The 15,134-nt window shown below is 34.2% G+C and overlaps 2 non-coding genes across 2 annotated transcripts; one reads left to right on the top strand and one right to left on the bottom strand.

Moving 5' to 3' along the window:
• Window positions 1-1,149: 1,149 nt before the first annotated feature.
• LOC126024842 (small nucleolar RNA SNORA51) lies at window positions 1,150-1,282 on the bottom strand. Its single transcript, XR_007500941.1, has one exon. It is a non-coding gene; the product is annotated as a small nucleolar RNA SNORA51 (small nucleolar RNA).
• Window positions 1,283-14,637: 13,355 nt separating this feature from the next.
• LOC126025044 (U6 spliceosomal RNA) lies at window positions 14,638-14,744 on the top strand. Its single transcript, XR_007501094.1, has one exon. It is a non-coding gene; the product is annotated as a U6 spliceosomal RNA (small nuclear RNA).
• The last annotated feature ends 390 nt before the right edge of the window (window positions 14,745-15,134 follow it).

The following is a 15,134-nucleotide window of genomic DNA, read 5'->3' as shown; positions in this document are numbered from 1 at the left end:
TAAAAACTGAAAGGAAAATTTACGTAAGAAACAAAAGCAAAACTGCGAAACATAGAAGAACAGCCTGATCAGTTTAACATTATTCTTGAAGAAATTTTGATGTGAAGTGAAAAGAAACTGATGGACAGAATATTAAATGATTGATACAGACCACTCTTTAGATATCACAGTATTACTATTGAAAATCAGGTATTATCAATACTAATTCAAATCTATCCAATGAAAAATAATTGTGAGAAGTAAAAAGGCTTCTGATTGTATTTAATTAAGTATTATAACTTACTATAGACTGTGGGATATAGCAGTAGTTAAAGATGATGAATCTGGAAATATTTTTGATGGTATGTTTAGCTGGCAATAGAACAACATAAAATAATTTGCCAGCCGAGAAATTAGGTATACACACACACACACACACACACACACACACACACACACATTGCAAAGCATGTGCACCATGTATAAAGACCCAGGGGAACTAATATCCTCCACTTATGAGAAAATTAAATGAAGGCAAATCATACCAAATCTTAATTCAGAAAAAAGAAAGAATAAGAAAAGAAAGGGACATTACATATATGAGCATGGAGCCCTGAGGGTACTTGAGGAAGATTTTTGCACATCATCTCCACAACAGTTTAATTTCCCACTGGATGTATTTTAACAGGGAGTGACTTGAATAGGTTTTTACTTTTTAAAACCTTTGTTATAGCTCAGTTGGGGCTAAATTATAAAGAGTTGTAATGAAGTTCTTACACTAAGAAAGTGAAAGTTTAATGTAGCTCAAATAAGTTGACAAACAGAAATATTAGATCCTGGAGACATTTGAGAGAGAATGGCCAGAAAATGGAAAATATTATTTTGAATGAAGCTTAAGAAAAAGGAAAATGTCAAATGGCTGGAGACATTCTTGGAAGAAGAGGCAAGCTCTTCATAATATTTACAAAACCTGGAGGAGCTGAATGTGGAGCATATTTCAGAAAAAAACATGTTCATTGTGAGATGGGAGATATGAAAGAAAAGATGCTCACTTTGCAAGTAATTCCATGAATTTAATTCACCAAACTGATCAATTCTAGAGTATTATAATTGGCAACAGTGAATGTACAGATGTTTATGATATAAATTAAGGAATATGTATCTCTCTTTTTTTGTTCCCCAATTCACAATACAGACCAGGCAAAGGGCCTGTGTTGAGGTGTACATGAGGTGCATTTACTGTACCTTCTCTTTCTATACAGTCAATGTAAAGAACACAGCCTGTGGTAAGAATTGGGAGACCTTATGTTTTCTTTTCTTTTTTTTTTGAATATATTTATAAAATCTTTCACCAGTGCAACATTCCCATGACCAATGTCCCAAGTGTCCTTTCTCCTCACCCCACACCGACCTGTACTCTAGACAGGCTTTCTACTTCCCTCATTCAGTCACATTTTGTTGTGATATTTCTCAGTGTAATTATTTCTATGACTGCACTAAATGATCCCTGTGGTGAGCTTCATGTCAGAAGCTGGACACTCCAGTCCTTCTCTATTTTGTCTCTGAGAATCATTACACAAATGTTTTTTATTTTTATCAAACCCATAGATGAGGAATGATCATTCTGTGTTTATCTCTCCTCCCCCTGACTTATTTAACTCAGCAGTAATAGATTCCATATACATCCATGTATTTGAAAATTTCATGACCTTCATCTCTTCTGATGGCTGCATAATATTCCATTGTGTATATGTACCAGAGTTTCATTAACCATTCATCTTTTGAGGGGCATTTAGGCTGTTTCCAGATTCTTGCAATTGTAAATAACACTGCTATGAATATAGGTATGAGAAAGGGATTTTTGTATTGTATTTTTGTGTTCCTAGGATATATCCCTAGATGGATAGTATGGGAGCTCAACTACCAGCTTTTGGAGAAATCTCCATAGCGTTTTCCACAAAGATTGGACCAGACGTCATTCCCACCAGCAGTGAATAAGAGTTCCTTTCTTTCCACATCCCTACCAGCACTGCTTGTTCTCATTCTTTCTGACGTGTGCCAATCTCTGTGGCATGAGATGGTATCTCATAGTTGTTTTGATTTGCATCTCCCTGAAGATTAGTGATGTGGAGCATTTTTTCATGTGCCTTTTAGCCATTTGTATTTCTTTTTTTTTTTTTCAAAGTGTCCATTCATTTCTTCTCCCCATTTTTTGATGGGGTTAGATGTTTTGTTTTTTTTTTCTTGTAAAGTTCTGTCAGTGCCTTGAATATTTTGGATATTAACCCCTTATCTGATGGGTATTGGGTGAATAGTTTTTCCCACTCAGTGAGTGGCTCTTGTATTCTGGGCACTATTTCCTTTGAGGTACAGAAGCTTCTCAGCTTAATATAGTCCCATTTATTTATTTCTGCTTTCACTTGTTTGGAGAGTATGGTTTCCTCTTTAAAGATACCTTTAGTCTCAATGTCATGGAATGTTTGACCTACATGTTGTTCTATATACTTTATGGTTTCAGATCTGATATCTAGGTCTTTAATCCATTAAATTTTACCTTTGTACATGATGTTAACCAGAGGTCTAAATTCTCTTTTTTACAAGTGGCTAGCCAGTTGTGCCAACACCACTTATTGAAGAGGCATTCCCTGTTCCATTTAGGATTTCTTGCACCTTTATCAAAAATTAGGTGACGGTATATCTGGGGAACATTCTCTGAGTACTCAAGCCTGTTTTACTGATCTGAGGATCTTTCTTTATTCCAATACCATACTGTTTTTAATAATATTGCTTTGTAAACAGTTTAAAGTTAGGGTAAGTAATACCTCCCATATTCCTTTTCCCAAGTATTGCTTTAGCTATTCGTGGTTGTTTATTGTTCCAAATGAATTTCAGAATGTTTGATCCAATTCTTTGAAAAGTGTCATTAAATGTCATTCGAAAACTATTTGAAAAATATTGAAATGACATTTGAAAAATGTCATAGTACTGGAAGTACTTGCTATAGCGATTAGGCAAGAAAAATTTATCAAGGGAATCCATATAGGAAAGGAAGAAGTCAAGCTCTCATTGTTTGCAGATGATATGATAATATACTTAGAAAACCCTAAAGATTCTATCAAAAAACTTTTAGAAACAGTAGATCCATATAGCAATGTAGCAGGCTATAAAATTAACACATAGAAAGAATTGGCCTTTTTATACACCAATAATGATAGGGAAGAAATGGATATTAAGAAAACAACCCCATTCACATTAGTCTCACATAAACTCAAATACCTTGGAGTCTACTTGACTAAAGATGTGAAGGAATTATAAAAAGAAAACTATAAAACCCTGCTACAAGAAATAAGAGAAGACACAAGGAAATGGAAATCCATTACCCTACTCTTGGATTGGCAGGATTAATATCATTAAAATGACAATATTCCCCAAAGCTTTGTACAGATTTAATGTGATACCTCTAAAGATACCCATGACATTTTTCAAAGAAGTGGATCAAACACTTCTGAAATTCATTTGGAACAGGAATATTTATCTCAAAAGGAGTGGGACTAGATTTTAGTCCAAAGAAATTTCACACACGCCACCACACACACAAAGGAGAGAAAACATTTCCTTAGAAGATGGGACAAAAATTGTAAATACATTTATAAAATGCCATTTAATTAAAAATAAATAAAACCCTTCAAGGAGAATAAATAACCAACTATTTTGACTATGACTAAGAGATGAATTTCAAAAATAAACAAGTTCCCATTGCCTTTAGAATCTATAAGAGGATAAATGACACAGCCACAATATGTTGAAACCGTATCACAGAGGAAATGCTTATGAAAATACCCACAATGAAAATTTATCTCATATAATTCTCATTAGTTAATTACCAGAGAATTGTCTGATCGATGCAAACACCTGATATTTGAAAATGGGTGATCAAATTTCTAGGATCTAACAGAACAAAGAGAATCCCAACTGTCAACAAGGATAAGTTTCACCCCAGAAACCTTCAAAGCTCAGCATTCTCAGCCATTAGGGCGCCAGGCTACAAAACAAGCTCAGATTGAAAAGGGGGGATTTCTGAGAGTCGAGCAGGCAAAGTTCCTGGATTGTAACATTATACAGGTCAGTAGGACATAATTAATCCCTTTGGCTAATGAGAGAAATATCCATATGTCAGATTAGGACAGGGAGGGAATGAAACAAAAGTCCTGGTTATTATAACTGCATACCATGACAGTCAAATGCACTATAGATCTCCAAAGTTTCCAGTCTCAGGCTACTAAAACCTGCTTTTGATTCTCTTAGTCACAGGGATAACTGTCTTAGGAGGCCTGAGATCCCCTCCCTCCATAAGTGGAAATCTAGGTGAGAGATCCTCCAAAGTAAGTCATTAACTGCAGCATAAACCTGAGGCTAAATTCAGAGGAAGGATGTAGGACAACAGTCTAAATTTAACAGGGTAGGTCCCAAGAGAAGAGGAAATTCCATACTTGTTTTATCCTCCCTACCCAACTAGGCCACTTAGGAAATCTCCCCCAACCTTCTACTCCAACACCCTTACTCTCAAGAGATCAAACCAACTACCTTGCATCACCACTACCAGGATTTTAAACAAGATTTCATAAAGGATTTTATCAATAAAATTTGAATATTTTTTTTGTTTAGATCCAGAAGCCAGAGGTGCTGAGGATCGCTAAGGCCACACCCACCAGTGCTTAAGGAATCATTAATTACTGGAGCCCAAATAAGATTCTTGTGCATACAAACCAAACTTCTAATCTCTGGGTTATTTTCCAGTTCCCTGAATCAGATCCTGACCATAAAGTACAGGGTCTCTCAGGAAGAGTAGTTTTTTCTAATTTTATTAATGACCTAATGTTACTTAAAAAATTAATCAGATTACATTAGTTTTAGAAGATCTTATTAATAGTGTGGAACTTTCTTGGGGCCAGAGGTTCCCTAAATTTCAAATTTTGTTTCTTCCCCAGATCCCAGTCTCTCTTATACCATTGGAGCTGATTTTACAGAATCTTTTTCTTTTTCTCCCTAAAGACATTTGAAGAATTTGGGCCTCTTATTGACTTCCCACAAACAAGGAAATATTTCTCTCATGCCTCTCAAATGAATATCAGTAGCTGATAGTACTTTTTACTTTGAAGATTAAAAGCATTTTCTCTAAGAAGAAAATCCATTCTCATTAACATGTAGTTTAGTTTAATAATGGGAGTTAATCAACTTTAAACTTTGGTCCTTCAAATTAAAAAGAACATAAAAAGAGGAAGAACATTCATTTCAATAAAATGTGACTTAGAAAGGAAGATAAAATCATGTTTTTCCAATTATTCAAATCATTATTATCAGGCTTACTACAGGAGGATTTAATTTGAGGAGATAAAATATATTGACAAAAGAAGACTGGATCTTTGGGCATTTGACAGAAGAATGAGGCCACTAGTGAGAAGCTTATCTTACACACATGTTAATTCTCAAGTGGAGTGATTTATAATCTGAAGTTCTATGTCTGTGTCATTAATGTTTTTCTTTTCTTTCAAAGAAAAGGCTGCAATAAAATAAAGGAAAATATTAGTAAAAATCATATGCTAGACATAACTTCTTAAGAAATTTATTGAAATAATAGTGAATAGTGATATAGTCATAAACTACTATAAAGATTTTTTTCATAAAAATAAGTTCTTTTTTTTTTCCTTTAGTTTTTGGGCCACAATCAGTGGTGCTCAAGGGTTACTCCTATGCACTCAGAAATCACTCCTGGCTTGGGGGACCATCTGGGACAAACCATAGTCTGTTCTAGGACAGTGAGTGCAAGGCAAATGCTCTACTGCTTGCACCACCGCTCTGGCCCCAAGAAGTTTCTTTTTTTATACTGAAGACATCATCTTAAAACTAATAAGGAAATAGAAGCTTTTTATTTTGTTTTCTCACACTTTGATCATATTCAAATTTTCCTAGCAAAAGTTGATGTGCAAAATTAATAAATAGTAACCATTTTTTAAGTGATTATAAAAGAACAAGTGTAGCATGAGGGGTGATGTCTGTGTGTTAGGTATCTTAGTGGTACAGAGGAGTTGATATACCCCTTTTCTTCCTAAAAAATGTGATATCCCAGAGAAAATTTTATACCTAAAAATTTTTAAAACTAATAATAAAACGTAAAGGCAGTTCAACAATTTTATCTTATATCTAGTCCTAGTTTTATCTAGATAAAAATTTATATTGGTCTAGACTCTAGACTATGCTTCTATTAGACTCTGTTTTTCCATGCGACACTATTGACCTGTGTCAATTATTTATGCACTAATATTTAATTGCAAACATTATTAAAAATGTTTTCTATCCTGGGCCGGAGCAGTGGCGCAGGGAGTAAGGTGTCTGCCTCTAGCGCGCTAGCCTAGGACAGACTGTGGTTCAATCCTCTGGGGTCCCATGTGGTACCCCAAGCCAGGGATTATATTTGAGCATATATCCAGGAATAACACTGAGCATCACTGGATGTGGCCCCCCCAAAATAATGTTTCCTATCCTATTCCATTTTATTTTTAAAAGATGTCTCCTATTTCTTTTTTTTTTTTGGTATTTTATTTATTTATTTATTTTTATTTTTTTTTTTTTTTTTTTTTTTTTTTGGTTTTTGGGCCACACCCGGTGACGCTCAGGGGTTACTCCTGGCTATGCGCTCAGAAGTCGCTCCTGGCTTGGGGGACCATATGGGATGCCGGGGGATCGAACCGCGGTCCGTCTCCTAGGCTAGCGCAGGTAAGGCAGGCACCTTACCTCGAGCGCCACCGCCCGGCCCCTATTTATTTTTATTTAAACACCTTGATTACATACATGATTGTGTTTGGGTTTCAGTCATGTAAAGAACACCACCCATTACCAGTGCAACATTCCCATCACCAATGGGATGAGATGTCTCCTATTTCTAACCAATGGTCTGTGGTACATAATGAGATGCAGAATGTTATTAGTTATAATCACACTAATATTCCCCACTACTATTACTCATATTAGTAATTATTACATAATGGACTGCCTTTAAAGGACATCATATACTTCTATATTATGTGAAATTATACTATAATCATATTATAATATATTAATAATATTGGATTATACATATAATGTTACATTTATGTGTATATTATATATGTATATTATATACCCTTGGTTTATTCTTTGCTACCACATAATTTTTTAAGCACCATTGAGAGGCATCTGATCACCAACTGGAAGATACTCATCAGGACCTTAGGTGTGGGCCCCATATAATAAATATTAAAAATATATGGTTCCAGATTGGTGGCACAACTCATGTCCTAAACTGCTTTGCTTATTATTTGCAAAATTAATTTTTTTACTTTTACAGGAGGAATAAAGGAACGTTCTTTATTCATCCATTAAAAGTGGGTATATAACTTTTTATCAGGGTTATGGAGAGAACACATTTAATATTAATATGAAAAAAGAAAAAAATGAAATCTTAATCCTTATTTAGTTCCTTCAAGTTTTTTTTTTAAAATAACGATTCTACAAGACATTTGAGTACTCACTAGAGTAATTGTTTCAAATATTAAAAGCTGCATAATAGAATAAGAAAATTCTCATTTAGAAGGCTAACTCCTTTTTATGAGAGGTAGAGATGTGGAGGTAGGAGATGGAAGAATAACTGCTGGAATACTCTGTTAAACATGGAAGCTCTGAACAAATACAGATGCCAAACAAATCTAAAGAAAAATTCATCAAGTGTGTTGACTTGGAATATTTATATGGGAGAAGTCACGTTTCACTAGCATCCCTAATAATAAAGTAAGCCTTTTCTGTTTTTGTGTGATTATGGTTTCACAATGGGGGTAGAAAGAATAGTTAAATCAGCTACTAAATGGAACAAGAGTTTCTGTGGATTATGAATATAATTTTACAGAAATTTATTTATGAATAACCCACTAATAGCTCATTTCTCTGCAGTGGCCAATCATTACTACTCTGGGAATCAAATGTCTGCTTTCTTAGCACAAGCTCAAAATTGTACCTCTATATAGATCTATCCAAAGTTGTGAAGACTACCTGCGAATAAGCATCCATTGATTTATTATTCATTTATTTATTACATGTAACAAATGTCGCATTCTTAACTCTTTAACAGGAATTAGATCCATTTAAAGACTGAAAAGTTGATATTTCAAATGATTGTATAACTTACTAAGGATTATGCAGTTAGTAAATGACTGAAATGGAATGTTTTAAAATAGAAAGGTAATTGCTAAATAAATTGCCTGCCAAGAATTAGTAAACAGCAAGTATGCAACTGTTTATATACATGATATGTGGTTAATACAAAAATGTATTTAATATATAGTCTATAAAATACTTGTTATGCCTATTAGCACAATGAACAAAATATTTCTTTGATTTATTTTAATATTAATTTATAAAGTATAAGTGTGAATGTATCACTATTAACTATTAATATATATAACTTTAATCATCACTTTATACACTCATGATTCAATTGGTAATATAATTACACAATAGAAGTGATTGTAATCTATTGTAATCTACTACAAACAATGGGTCCTTAATTATAATGAATATTTTAATAATTAATACAAATAATATGGGCTATAAAGATCATACACAACTTAAAACACTAGCCTTGAATGTGACTGACCCCACTTTCATATCTGCCACTACTTCATGGTCCTCTGAACACCTTCAGAAGTGACCCACAGAGCAGGAAACCAAGAATAAGCCCTGGTTCACCATCAGGCGTCTCCCTAACCACCCAAGTTTTTTTTTTTTTAAGTACTGTGTAAAAATGCATAAAAAATTATTTGAAACTATAATGTTCTATTGGGTACTAAACCGGTAGGTGATGTTTGTTGTTACTCTAAATTTTCTATTAATAATCAATGATTTTATATTTCTTACATAATATAATAATATACATATATAAATGAATATTTTTATTGAGTATAGATGTTAAATTCGTATTCATGATACTCATTACACTAATCACCATTGTGTGACACTTATCTTTCAAACTAATTTAAGATGATTTTATATCAATACTTAATTGGAATAAATAAATTGGGAGATTCCTCAGTAAAAGAAAAAAATATTCAACCTGCATTAGCCAAACTTCAAATCATGGCAGACAATGAAAGAGGCTTTCATAAAGACCATATCTGTGAAACCATTTATGTAGAAGGTCCAGAACAGGCAAAAGCAATAGATCAAAAGTTGCTTAATGGTTGTCTGAGATGGGTGGAGAGGAGGGGCTGTCAGTACTTTTGAAGTTTGTTTTTAGAGACACGAAAACAATCTGAAATCGAGAGTGCGGTGGCTCTACAAGTTTGTGTTTTGTTTTGTTTTTGTTTTATGTTTTTGGTTTTTTGGGCCACACCGGTGAATCAGCTCAGGGGTTACTCCTGGCTATGCGTTTAGAAATCGCTCCTTGCATGGGGAACCATATTGGATGCTGGGGGATAGAACCACGGTTTGTCCTAGACCTAGGCTAGTACGCACAGGGTAGACGCCTTACGGCTTGCTCCACCACTCCCACCTCTCTACAATTTTTGGAACATATTAAAAACCCAATGAATTGTAAAAGGATAAATGTCTAAGTATAGTTAACTGTTGCAAAAAGAAGGTGGTAAAAATTAAAAATAAAAGTCAGTAATTGTGTCAAGAACAGGGCTTCCTCTGTGAGCATGTGATACATAATTGTAGAAAATATTTAATTTAGGGGTTGGGGGGTGAAGGATAAGTGCAATTCTGTTGTCTCTGTTGGCAAGACTGAGAAGTAACTAAGAATTCAGTGTTTCTATATCCAGCGGGCACTGTTCTGAATTGGTAAAGGACAAGTTTAGTAAATTTACTCAAATATCTGTACTTAATGTCTTGTCAGAAAATCCTTCTTAAGCTTTTAGGTAGATTACAAACTCTCCAAGTGATTTTGGACATCTCCTTATTTTTTTTTTTTGTTTTATCCCCACCTCCTTGACTTCTTCTTTCTTCTATTTTGGAACCTAACATGATTGTAGAAATTGCATTAGAAATTATAGAATATAGCTCTACTATCCCCATCAGCTTTTGGATGATATAGTTGATAATAAAATAATCTATAATTAAATTGTATAAATTAATATTGTAATATGAAGAATGCAACATGAAGTGGCTGGAGGGATGGTGCCAACAGTAGGGCATTTGCCTTGCACATACTAATGTAGGACAGACCATGGTTTGGTCCCCCAATGTCCCATATTCTCCCAAGCCAGAGCAATTTCTGAGTGCATAGCCAGGTGTAACCCCTGAGAGTCACCAGGTGTGCCCCCCCAATAAAAAAATACAACATGAAGTGATCATCACAAACTATTTAATATATATATCATATATTGTTACTGATTTATTTCCTTTTATGTATGAAAAGCTTGAATTTTATCTTAATTTCAAATAACTATCTCACAAGAAAAATCACATAAAAACAAACTTCCAGATCTCATTATAATACAATTATAGCCCTGAATTCAAAGAAAGATATAGAAGAGGATGATGGGAGGGAGAAGAAGTGGGGAGGAAAAGAAACAATAGAAATTGAAGTTCAGGAGAAATTACACTCAGTTGGGGTCTGATACATGAAAGAAAAAGTCTAAAATTGCAGATTGTTTTTTTTTTCTTTTATCTTACAGAAGTAAATTAACCCTCAATGAAAGATCTCCAAGGACTGAAAATTTTGAGAAGAAAATAAATTGTGTTTTAAAGAGTTTGATTTGTGACTTGAGGCTTAGCAACAAATCTATCATAAAATAACTTTATATTGTCATTATTTAAAGTCCCTCATATTAAATATGTCATTTCTAATGGTAAGACAAGTAAATTTGAAATTGAATTGAAGAAAATTGGAAGAAAATTTAGTAGAATCATTATGTTGTCAAGAATTCTTCACATGTTCAATAATTCAGAAGGTAATTATTCTGTTCTGTGATTGTTCCAGTTTTGTATTTTGTGGCCTTTTTATTTTGACCATCTTATCCGTATTTTAGGATGAGAAGAATAATTAAAATTATACTTCTTCAGAAAGAAAAAAGATTATGCTCCTTCTCTGTGGGCAAAGAGAATGAGTTTACTGGCTTTTTTAAGTTTAAGGCATAAGTGACCAAGCAGTTGATAGGACAACAAGATAGTACAACTATATGAATTGACCTTGTACAACAAAAATTTAAGTGGAGGTTTGGGAAGGTTATCCAAGTAATGGAGTATGCCTTGGAGGTTAAAGACCTGGAGTTCAATCTCCAGCATCCCAGGATTTTGAATATCAGCAGGCATAGCATGATGGATTTTCAACATCTCCTGAAGTTCTGTCTAAGCTCCATCTCGATGTTCTTGCCATTTATGAGCACTTCTAGGAGTGGATCCTACAACTAACAACAACTAATAATTCAAGTGAAAATTAATTTATAAATCCATTAACATAGATTTTGAAATTATGTACTAACCCTTAAAACACATGTAATGCCAGATATAAAAGCATAGGTAGGCATATATGTAATCAATTTAGCACATCTCTATTTCTTTGGGGTTATGCTATACTTGTGGCTAACCAAGTATTAGCACCTGTCCATAAAATTCAAGGTGTTTTCATTTGTTTGTTTTTCTTGTTATTTATAATGGTAAAGCATAATTTAAAGAAATGGAGGAGAAATGGGAGAAGGACATAGGAACACAATGGCTGAGATGTAAACTTTGTGCAGTCACATGTTAAGGAATATCCAAATTTGCTAACTATCACAAACATGAGGAGAAAAAAAAACTCTTTATTGGACATGTGTGGGTGACATGTTTACATTAACAGCTTAGTTTTTCACTTCTAGCCTCCATGATGGTGAGAGAACATTTTATGTTCATTTATTGTTGCTTTTTTGTTGTCTTGGTGTTGGGCCACTCTATACAACTCAGGATTTATTCCTGGCTCTGCTTTAGTGATCATTTTTGGCAGTACTCAGGGCATCATATGTTGTGTTGGGGATTGAATTTAGATAAGCTTCAGAAGATAAGTGTCTTAACTGTTTTATTCTTTCAATACCCCCTTTTAATGTTTTTTAACAACAAAATTTATAATGTCTCATTTTAGATGCCTAAGAAATGAGCACACATATTATTGAAATAATTCCCCCTTTAGCATCAACATTTCTAAGAACATGAAGATGTCTTGAAACCATTCAAAGGAAAGATGCAAATAAATATATTACTAGCACCGAGAGGAAGGCTCCATTTTTGATGTGGAGTCAGCTTTTTTCTCAACTTACCTAGAAATTATATTTTATGTTTTAATTCTTAGGCTCTAAACTCTTAAAGTCAGTATCAAAGTCTAATTGCTGTTTAATCTTCAGGACCTTGGCAATACTCTTATAGAGAATAATTGCTCAATAAATATCTGTGTGAAGTTCACAGCAAGGGTGTGGAGGGGGAGAGGACAATAAAGAGGAAGTTAAGCTAATCTTCCTATAAATTTCTGACATATTCAGTTAGGAAAATCTAGAAAGGCACCACTATATTCATTGGCTTCCTAATGAGCAATTCAACCTTTTATTCTAGAGTATTATTTACCACTTGTAGTAATGAGGTCATTCAATTTTACATCATTTATTATGTTCAACCTTAGAAGGAGGAATAATAAACTAAGGTAAAAGAAACTTAGAAATAATCTTTTGCACTGTTGTATAAATGAAAAATTACTGGTCCATAGAGCAATGGCCAGCTCTGAGGGTTTTGCCTGTGGCCAGAGTTTTGGGCTTCACATTGCATTGTATGTGTGTGATGATTTGGGGAGTCTTCATTTACAAGGAGACAACTTCAAACAATTTGGTTATCACACAAAGCAAAAAAGAATAACAATTGAACATCAATAGAAGCAAACATCCTAAAATGAAGATTTTCTCTTTCTTACTAACTACAACAGTTTGAGAAATGCACAAATAGCATTGGTTCTAGTGCCAATTCCTCCTTCAAAATCAGGCTTTAAACCCCTGACTGGAACCCAACTACAAGCATGCTTGCAATCATGGTGCTTAAATAAATATATAATTAAAAAAAAAAAAAACCTGACAAGGCCAATATCTACATTAATCATGTCCTACTACTACAATACTGGACCTTCCTTTGTTTTGTAAACCTTTCTTCCTTTTCTGCTTCCTTCCCTCCTTCCTTCCTTCCTTCCTTCCTTCCTTCCTTCCTTCCTTCCTTCCTTCCTTCCTTCCTTCCTTCCTTCTTTCCTTCCTTCCTTCCTTCCAATTAAAAAGTTACTGGGATATTCATAATTGTGATCACTACATACAATATTCCAACACCAGTTTCTTCAATCCAAATGTCACTTCCCTCCGTCAGTACCCCAGTCTCCTTCCAACACCAGTCAGCCTCTATGGCAGACGCTATTTCCTTTTATTCCCCTTGGTTTCCTTTTATTTTAATACAATGTTTTACACTCCTGTGAGGGCATTATGCTTATAGCTTTGCCTGCTTTTAAGCACTGGGTCTCTTCCAGGGCTTTGTAAAGTCTTGGTGGAAATTTTGCAGAGAACCAAACAAAATACTGATTGAATGCTTCATAAAATGCAAAATATTTTCTACATGTCACAAACTATTATTTTCTAAGAAGTATAGGGATAAGAAAATACTTTTAGGCCCTCAGCCAGCCTCACCTTTCACGGCTCTTTTCTGTTGTGCACACCTTTCCATGTTGAACTTATCTAAAAATAGGTGTGCTTCCCTTCTATTTCTTTATTATCACCAGTGGAAACATCCCTTGTGGTGTTCAGCTAAATGTCATGTCAAACTGATTTAGTCCTGTTGTTTTTTCTAAATTAGAACATAAATAAATGTTAGTTCACAGTGGTAGACAAACATTTTTTTCTGACATACGAAAGAGGCAGCATCTCAAATAAAAAAATGGCAGAATTTTTTTTTAATTTACAAAAAAAATATTTTGCTTTGTAGACTTTGATTTCAATGTGAATATTGTTAAACTTAATTCATTAAAAAAATGATCAGGGGATTCACACTGCAAACAATTTCAAATTTAAACTCTATCTGTCACATCGGATATAGTCAATTTTCTTAGGGGTCAAATCTATTTTGGTCAATCTGCCCTTTAGTTGGTAGACTCTGGAGCAAGCCCATAAATATCTTCTGTTTACTGATAAACAGCCATAATTTAAATAACATTGGGCTTTATTTTCCAGGCATTTTATTAGCTTCTCTGAAGTGATTAATGCTTCATAACGCCTGCTTGAGGGAGAAAAGAACATGTTTTCTTTTTATTTTTTTTAATTTCAATTTTGTAACTTTTCTAATTTATATCACAGTGCCATCTATTGGAGTATGGGCTTATTTTTCAACAAAATTCAAACTCAAACCACCCCATGGCTTTAAAAGAGAAACAGAATTGGTTTATTAGTGGAAATTACTATTATTCAAAGAGCATATTTAATTTCAGGCAGTTTAAAACTCTACAAAGAATAAAAATGCAAAGTTACTAGCAAGAAATTATTATATGTACATAATAATACAATGTAGCAGCATTTCCTGACTTTTAATTCTCATACTCTCTAGATACATGTGTAATGCAGATAAAAAAACAAAGGAGTGCTCGCTTCGGCAGCTCATATACTAAAATTGGAAGGATACAGAGAAGATTAGCATGGCCCCTGCACAAGGATGACACGCAAATTCGTGAAGCATTCCATATTTTTTTGTTTCGTTTTGCTTTTGTGGTGCTTAGCGTTATTGTTGGAGTCCTCAATGGATATTTGACACTTCTTTTTGTAGTGGTGGAGTATTTCACCTTCTTTTCCTCCTTCATCTCTCAAACCGATGACGAGAGCCTCTAGAAGAATTCCGCTTATTTCCGGCATATTAGACTTTTACCCCCAGTTTATTACTTTTCTCTTCTTCAAACAAAACCAGATAACTTGAACTACCTAGTCCTGCCTCCCAGTTAGAGGGGGAAATAAGAGAGGCATCAGGACCAAACAGGTGCAAGACTACTAAGTAATAGGCTAGGTACTGAGGGGACCACATATTCTAGCAGCCCTGGGGGTGAGGGAAGAGGATATGGGAGGTAGGACAAAAACGGAGGTGTA

This window comes from Suncus etruscus, chromosome 12 (genome assembly GCF_024139225.1).
Source record: "Suncus etruscus isolate mSunEtr1 chromosome 12, mSunEtr1.pri.cur, whole genome shotgun sequence".
Taxonomy (NCBI): domain Eukaryota; kingdom Metazoa; phylum Chordata; class Mammalia; order Eulipotyphla; family Soricidae; genus Suncus; species Suncus etruscus.
This window is presented reverse-complemented; position numbering and strand designations above follow the sequence as displayed.